The sequence below is a fragment of the Petaurus breviceps genome, unplaced genomic scaffold (genome assembly GCF_028583685.1).
Source record: "Petaurus breviceps papuanus isolate PSGF00001 unplaced genomic scaffold, PetGlider_PUasm1.0 175, whole genome shotgun sequence".
NCBI lineage: Eukaryota > Metazoa > Chordata > Mammalia > Diprotodontia > Petauridae > Petaurus > Petaurus breviceps.
In genome coordinates, this window is record NW_027185764.1 from 33,560,028 (window position 1) to 33,568,333 (window position 8,306).

An 8,306-nucleotide genomic window follows, 5' to 3' on the forward strand; every position below is an offset into this window, starting at 1 on the left:
AAGGAAGGAAGGAAGGAAGGAAGGAAGGAAGGAAGGAAGGAAGGAAGAAAAAAGAAAGAAAGCCTGTGCTGCAAGAAAATCTTAAAACTTTGTAATCTTAAAATACATAGCTGCTTTTTAAACCCAGAAAGAACTGCTGTTTGGAAACTATCCAAGTAAGAGGGAAAGGGGAAAGCGAAAGAATACCTGGAGGACGTCAGTAACTGGCCTCCGGAGAAACAACTGTCTTTAGAATAGAGGCTCCTAACCTCATTCTAAACTTTCACTCTGAACTAGACACCTGGATAATGTCTCCTTTCTCCGTAATTCCACTTGAGATTAGATTTATGCTTGGGGAAAATAGAACAAGCTTACCTGCAGCACATTGGGACAGAGAACAAGGCTGGGTGGAGGTGAAGAAAAGTCAGTTATGGCTTTTATGATTACTTCACCCCAGATTATGGAGCGCTGACAGGATGCTAAGTGTTGAGCAGAACACGGGGAAAGTCTGGTACCACTCTAGGTTCATGAGTTAAAATGATGAAATAAATAATAAGAGGGAAAAAAACCATGGAGACAATTACCAGGAGGGGTTGCTTTGGGTTGCCAATTTTGTTTGTTTGTTTGTTTTTGGACAAGTAGCAGCACCATTTACTATTTAATATCCTACATTGCTATGTCCAGTTATCCCAGTGCCTCATGTACTTTGTGGTTGCAAATGAAACATTGTTCGAAGTCACCCTGACTGTCTGGAGCCTCTTTCAGAGGGAGTTCTGGATAATTCATCCCTGTTAAGTGGAAGGAGTTGAAGAGGTGATGAAATGGATGATAATGCATCTTCTAAAGCGCCTTAGATTTCATTTCCAAACTAAATAATGAAGCTAACCAGATAGCTCTTTGGCAGGGGTGTCAAACTGAAACAGAATCAGGTCCCTGAGGCCATTGGGCTGCAAAGTGGACTCTTCTCCTCTTCCCCTTACTTTCCCCTGAACTCCACCCTGAGGTCAGGGAAGGGCAGCCCTTTCTTGGGCAAATATCAAGCAAAGGGAACCTAGCTAGGAAATGAGGGGGAGGGAAGGGAATAAGCACTTATTAAGTGCCTGCCCAGTGCCCGGCACTGTGTTAAGTGTTATAAAAATCTCATTTGATTAATGACTTGCCCAAGGTCATACAGTGGTAAAGCTAGACATCGAATCCAGATCCCTGGCTTTTCTCAGATCTCAGCTCAAATCCCTTTTCTGTTCTCCCTTTAATTCTAGTGCCTTCCCTCTGTGAAATATACCCTACTTTTTCCAAGAGTGAAGAAAGGGTAAAGAGGAACTGAGATTATGATTAAGTACATAAGAACAACAGAAATAATGGAAGGAAATAAGCACTTATTAAGCACCTTCTATATTCCAGAACTGTGCTAAATACTTTACAGACATCTGATTTGATACTTGTGATACTGATTTGATTGGCAGCCAGGTGGAACAGTGGATAGAGTGCTGGGCCTGGAGTCAGAAAGACCTGGGTTCAAATCTAACCTCAAATATTTCCTAACTGTGTGACTTAACACTGTTTGCTGCAGTTTTCTCATATGTAAAGCAAACCAGAGAAGGAAAAATGGCAAACCACTGCATTATCTTTGCCAAAAAAAAAAACAAACCCAAATGTGGTCATGAAGAGTTGGGTACACCCTGGGAGGTAGGTGCTACTGTTAAAGTTGAGGAAACTAAGATATGCTGAGGAAAGGGGCGGCCAGATGGCTCAGTGAGTAAGAGCACCGGCTCCAGTGTTGAGATGACCTGGGGATCAAATCTAGGCTCAGATACTTAGCACCACACCCAGAAATAACTGGCCATGTAACTTTGAGCAAGTTACTTAACCCTGATTGCTTAAAAAAAAAAGATAAGCTGAGGAGAAATGACTTACCCAGGATGCACAGCTAGCAGACACTAAGGTTAAATTTGAACTCAGGTCTTCCTAATGCCAGGCCCAGCAATCCAGTCACTGTGCCACCTGCCTGCCCAAGGGAAACCAGTTTATTTTGCAAATCTCCCTTGGGTTACAATATAATAAATACCTGGTATTTGTTTAGCCCTTTAGAGTTTTTGAAGTGCTTTCACATCTCATTCAGTTCTCACTTAAAATAGATAAGAATGATTATTCCTTTTACACAGACAGCACACAAAGACACCAGATGGGCTGGATGATCTGAATGAGGTCCTGCAGAGGTAGAGCTAGAAGGAAAATACAGAACCTTGACTTCTCTCAAGTCTTGGCTCAGATCCCTTTCCTTATCCCCCTTAACATTAGTGCCTTGCCTCGGTTAGTTACTTCCAATTTATTCTTTATGTGGCTTGATTGAACAGAGTCATTCCCATATCATCTCCCCCATTAGATTGTGTGCTTCTTTAGGGCAGGAACTATTTTTGCCTTTCTTTGTACAGCCTGAGCTTCTACACTGCCTGGTACACAGTAGATGCTTAATAAATGCTTATTAACTTGACTCTGCTAATTCGTAGTCTAGTGACCATTCCATTTAGCCCCATGCTGCCTTGAATCTCATCAGAAGAGGTGAAAATTAGACTTAAGGCTAAAAATGTTATTTAATCCTCACAAGGTACATCTTGCTAATCCACTATAGCAAATATTCTCCAGAGTTTCCTATAGATTTTCAAGTTTCAAGTGTGAGGTCAATTTTTGACTTGTAATTTTCGATAGCGGTTATTTCTTGTAGGTGAGTGGATTGGTTGGAGTGGGGATAATAGCTGAATGGGAGCAGTGCCAAGGACTAATTCTCTGTTACATAAAAATCAATGAATGGGGCCACCATCTTGGTGAAGTGGAGGCCATAATAACATATAACTAGATACTTATTACAGAACTCTTACCTGTCTCACTATCCTACTCAGCTTGAAGAATGATAATGATGATGATAAATGACATTTACATAGCACTTAAGATTGCAAGGGGTTTGACATATAGTATCTAGACCTTCACAACAAGACTTTGAGATAGGTGCTATTGTCTCCCCATTTTATAGATTAGCAAGTCAAAAGGCAGAGTACTTATGACTTGCCCAAGGTCACATAACTAGTATCTGAAGCAATTTTTAAACCCAAGTTTTCCTGAGTCTAAATGCAACAGCTGTCTACTTCACCAGACTGTGGCAATTATAACCTTTCTACTATAGATTAGACAACTTTATGTCTCAAGTGGCATAGGCAGATGACTTCTAAAGACCAGTTCCAATCCCATTCTGTGATTCTGAGAGAAAACTTGGCACATCAAGAATGTTTGGTTTTAGAAAACCAAATATCATAAAGGTCTTATCTGCCTTCAGTAGTTTATGAAGCTAATATTTTAATAGGGAGATTAGGAACTGAGCTTATATAAATAATAGTAGAGGCCAGGGCAAATCCACCATTCTGTTAAGTAAACACCTTGCCACATTTTTCCTCATTTCCTCAAATTAATGGATGGTAGAATCAAAACCTTAAAAAGCAGGGGGGGTAATGCGGGGGTGGGGGTGGGGGAACTGCTTGAAGGGTCAAATTATGTCAAATTAATCATTTACTTCACAATTCTACCACTAACATTTACAAATTAAATTAAAAGAAAAAGTTTGGCCATCTACATCTGGGCCCCATAAATTACCTGTGTAGTATTAGTTATTATACTAGTTTCATCTCTTGGACTCTCCAGGTCATTCATATCTAGGATGCGGTAAATGGGGATAGAAGTATAGGCTACTTGAAGGATTTGTCTATACATATGAAATGAAGTGGAAGATTCAGGTAATCATGTGTGGTAATGGACAGAGAACTGGCCTTGGGGTGAGGAAGTCCTGGGTCCAAGTTACTTATTCTCTTAGTGCCCCCAAACAACTCTTTAAAACTATAAAGCTGTTGATGTGCATTGGTAGAGGAAATACCTCACTGGGAGTCCCCTATGCCTATGAAATCATGGGTCCAGGAAAATATTACATATATCTATGTGTACTACATATAGTGTATGTATATGTGTATATGTATAGGTATATATATACATATACATATATACACATATAGTATACCTATATTTATATTATTTATATCATGTTTATTATATTCTTATTATATGTGTGTAAATATATATAAACATATATATATATATATATATATACACATAGCCAAAAAAATCAACTTGTCCAAAGAATATAGCAAATAGAAATGGCTATTATGTTTATTTTTTTGTTTGAATTATCTAAATATTCTTTCACCAATTATCCACTTGACATAGATAGTCACAGTTTTTAGCTATGTGGGGTTGAGGGGAAGTAGAAGGAAATCTAGGTGATATAGTATAGAGGGATGTGGCCTTGGCCCTGTAGCAAATCAAATATGTAATTAGGAAATGTTTAACAAAACAAACAAAAATACAATACAACATAGATAATACTAATTTGTGGTTTTCTAAGTCAATATGCTGTCATTTGTGTTTGATACCACTGATGTTGTAAATTGAATTCTGGAGTCAGAAATATCGGAATTAAAATCTTACCATTTACTATCTGTATGACCCTGGGCAAGTTACTTACAATCATTCGACCTCATTTCCTCAGTTATAAAAATTGAGATAATAACAGTATCAACTTCATGGTTGTTACAAAATGAGATAATGTATTTGTAAAATGTGTTTTGCAAACATTAAAGCAGTATAAATGATATTTATTATTATTCAAATTTTAAAATCCAAAAAAAATTGAATTATCTATATTAATTTAATGAAATTATTTACTCCCTAGAGAGGTTACTAAACTCAGAAAGGACTAATAAATGAGATCGTATGGGCCAGCAACAAAAGTGCTGTATTTGGTATCATAAGATTTGAGTTAAAATATCTTCTCTGACACTGACTAGCTTTTATGAACATGGGCAAGTCATTTAATCTCTCTGGGCTTTAATCACCTCATCTATAAAATGAGGGGGTTATACTTATACTTTAAATCATCAATCTTAAATACCTACAGTGTTTTGTATCTCATAGGATCTGAGTGAAAGGGCCAATAGTTTTCCAAGCAGCCTGACCAGTTCTCAGAGACTAATTCAGAGGCAGAGATCTAAAGGGAAAGATACCATCTGTGCAAAGAAGCCCTGACCTAAGCATGCAGAGTTTATACTGTGGCCACCTCATATTTCTGTCTAAGTTGTTAATGTATGAAAAGCCAGAATCACTGCCTTATTTTTCTTCCCTAGTCTTCTCTGGCCATATGTTGCCCACATGTTTCATTGCCCAGAATACTTCTATGCTTCAAAACTGGAGGTCTGAGATCCAAGAGGCAATGTTGGATATGAAAGGTTCTGCTTGAACTTGACTTTATAAACCCAAGAGCCAAACTCAATCTTCATTTCAACCATCCAACTATCCATTCATCAATCCATCCATCCATTTGCCAATTCACCCATCTATCTATCCATCCATTTATCTATCCATCTGTCCATCCAAAAAATATTTACTAAGCATCTACTATGCTTGCCAAGTACTTTGATAAGTTCTGTGGACACCAAGACAAAAATGAAGCTGTCCTTGTCTTCAAGGAGCTTATATTCTGCACCAGCAGGATTGAAGAGATGATGGAGAAGAAAGAACACTAAACTAAGAATGAAGAAAACTGGATGCTCACTTCTCTTATTCACTGGTTATGGGGCACTGGACAATTGAATTCACATCTCTGATCCCCAGTCTATATGGCAGGTTTGGATTAGAAAAATGCTAAGCTCCCATGTTCAAATTTGGTGCTATCTTTTGCTTTCCCCTCTCCTCACCAGTGCTACCTAATCAGGTGCTGAGTTAATATCAAATGGAGTTACCTCTAGGACTTTGCACCAGGTATGTGTCTTCCACCATCACACATATGGAGTGGAACAGAGTATAGAGATCTGCTTCTTCTGCACAGCTGTGTGGAAACCACTATCTCTGATCATCATAGTCCTCTACCAGCAAACAACCCCTCAGGGATTAGGGGGGAGATAAGCTCTCAGAAAGGGTGACAGAGTGCAGTCAGAGGCTAGAAGTCAGGGAAGGTGGGACTCTCTACTATGTGCTTGTACCTGAAGTTGGACCAGCTCTCTTGAGGGACACTTGTGCCTCTGAGACCCTCATACATCCCTACTGCTTCAGATTCCCAAATTAGTTATAGATCTACTATTGCTTCTACTCATATGATAATTCTCCCATCCATTTCCTCTTCTCTTTTCCCATTGCCACCAATTAGTGCTTCATTTCCCCAGCTATTGCAATAGGCTATGAACACATCTTTAGTCTCCCCCTTGTAATCAGTCCCAGTATTTGCACCACTGCCAGACAGTTTTTCTGTGTAGAAATCTGTCTGTGATATGTATTTGCATATCAAAAATTTTCAGACTCCTTACTGACTACCAAGAAAAATCCAAAGTCCTTTGTTCTGTATTCAAGGCCTTCCACATTCTGACTCCAATCTACCTCTTCACCCTTGTTTCCATGACCTCTACACTCTAGCCAAACTGTATGATTTATTTCATTTGAAGACAGGCTCCATAGACCATCTCCTCTGCTTGCAGTGAACACACTGTTGCCCATCTCTGAAATGGGAGTGTCTTCATTTGGAATTCAATTTCTTCCTATTCCTTAAAGCCTAATTCTGATGCCATTTTCTTCATGAAGCCTTCTCTGATTTCCACCTTGGAGTTCACCCAAAACTTTTTACCTCTCACATACTAAGCATGTATGATTTGAGATTCTAGTTCATTTAATGAGTCCCCTCCCAAACCTATCCCTCAAATAGATGATAAGCTCCCTAAGGATTGTTTCCATGACATTTAAGTTGTGTAGCTTCCCACTCTATCACTTAGCACAGCCCTCACACAGTGGGTTCCTTTAGCCCCACACAGCTAAAAACTGTGACTACCTATGTCAAGTGGATAATTGATAATCTATAAAATGCCAAAGTTGGACGAGATGGCTCCCTTTCAGCTCTAAACTTATGAAATAGGACATCGTTCATCTTATACTTTTTTGCATGAAACAATTTGTTCAAGATAATGTTGGGTAGAAAGGAGGAGGTTTTTGCTGATAGGAATGGGAAAGACCCAAAGTAGGAACTGGCTCTTGACCTGAGATCTGAAAGAAGTCAGGGCTTCTAGAGGGAAGAAAAGTGAAGGGAAGGCATTGCATGCATGGGGAAAAGCCTGTGCATAGGTCTGGAGATGAAAGAAGGAAATGTCATGGGTAAGGAGTGATACACAGACTAGTATGGCTGGAACATACACTGAGAGAAGGAGAATAATGTGTAATAATCCTAGAAAGGTAGACTAGAACGAAATTGTGAAGAATTTTATATGCTAAGCTGGGGAATTTGTATTTTTTTAAGTGTTCTTGACCTGGTGCACATGAACTTTTAGACAGATGGATGGATGGATGAATGATGGATGGAAATAGATAGCTATTTCAATAAATTTAATGGATGGATGGATATAGATAGCTATTTCAATAAATTTATAATCCTATGTATTTAATTTTATGAATTGTAAAAGCATTATTAAGACAAAGGTCTATAGGCTTCAGTAGCCTATGAAAGGGAGACATCTCTCACACACACACACACACACACACACACAAAGAACAATAACTACTATTGTTGCTGCTGCTGCTGCCACTACTACTACTACTACTATTACTACTACTTAGTGCAGACCTGTGATTTTATCAGTATAGTTAATGTACTATGTGCAAACTCTCTTCATTGGTACAGATCAGTGGAATATGCAATTTGTCTTAAAACTGGTTTACTTTTGCCATTCTGTTTTCATTTCTTCTAAAATTTTACTCCTTGTGTGATATTTCTGTCATACATACAATTTAGGCAGCCAGGTTCTAACTGGATAACAATATACAAATGTCAATTCCATGAATTTCTCCCAATCAAGCATTTCATTATACAGCATTTTCTTTTCAAAAATCACTTTTGGTGTTAGATGTGGGAGGCACAGTTGACAAAGAAGTTTAGTGGAGGTACATAGACTACACATGTCTGGGGGCCCCTCAGAGGTCAAGTGTTAAAAGGTTAGGTTTTCTCTTGTATATATCTCCTTCAGGTCTCAGGGCAGCCCAAACTGAAACACTCCTGGAGAGAGAGAGAGCAGAACATTCTTTGACTGGCCTGAATTGTTAACATTTGTTCTTAATCTAACAAATGTTCTTAGCTAGGTTCATAAACACAGTTTCTGAACATCCTCAGAAGCCATAACTGCAGTGTTTAGCAATTTCAGGGAAATTGGTCTGGTCCCACTGGTGTGGGAGTCTTTGTAAGAATGGGAGCCTGC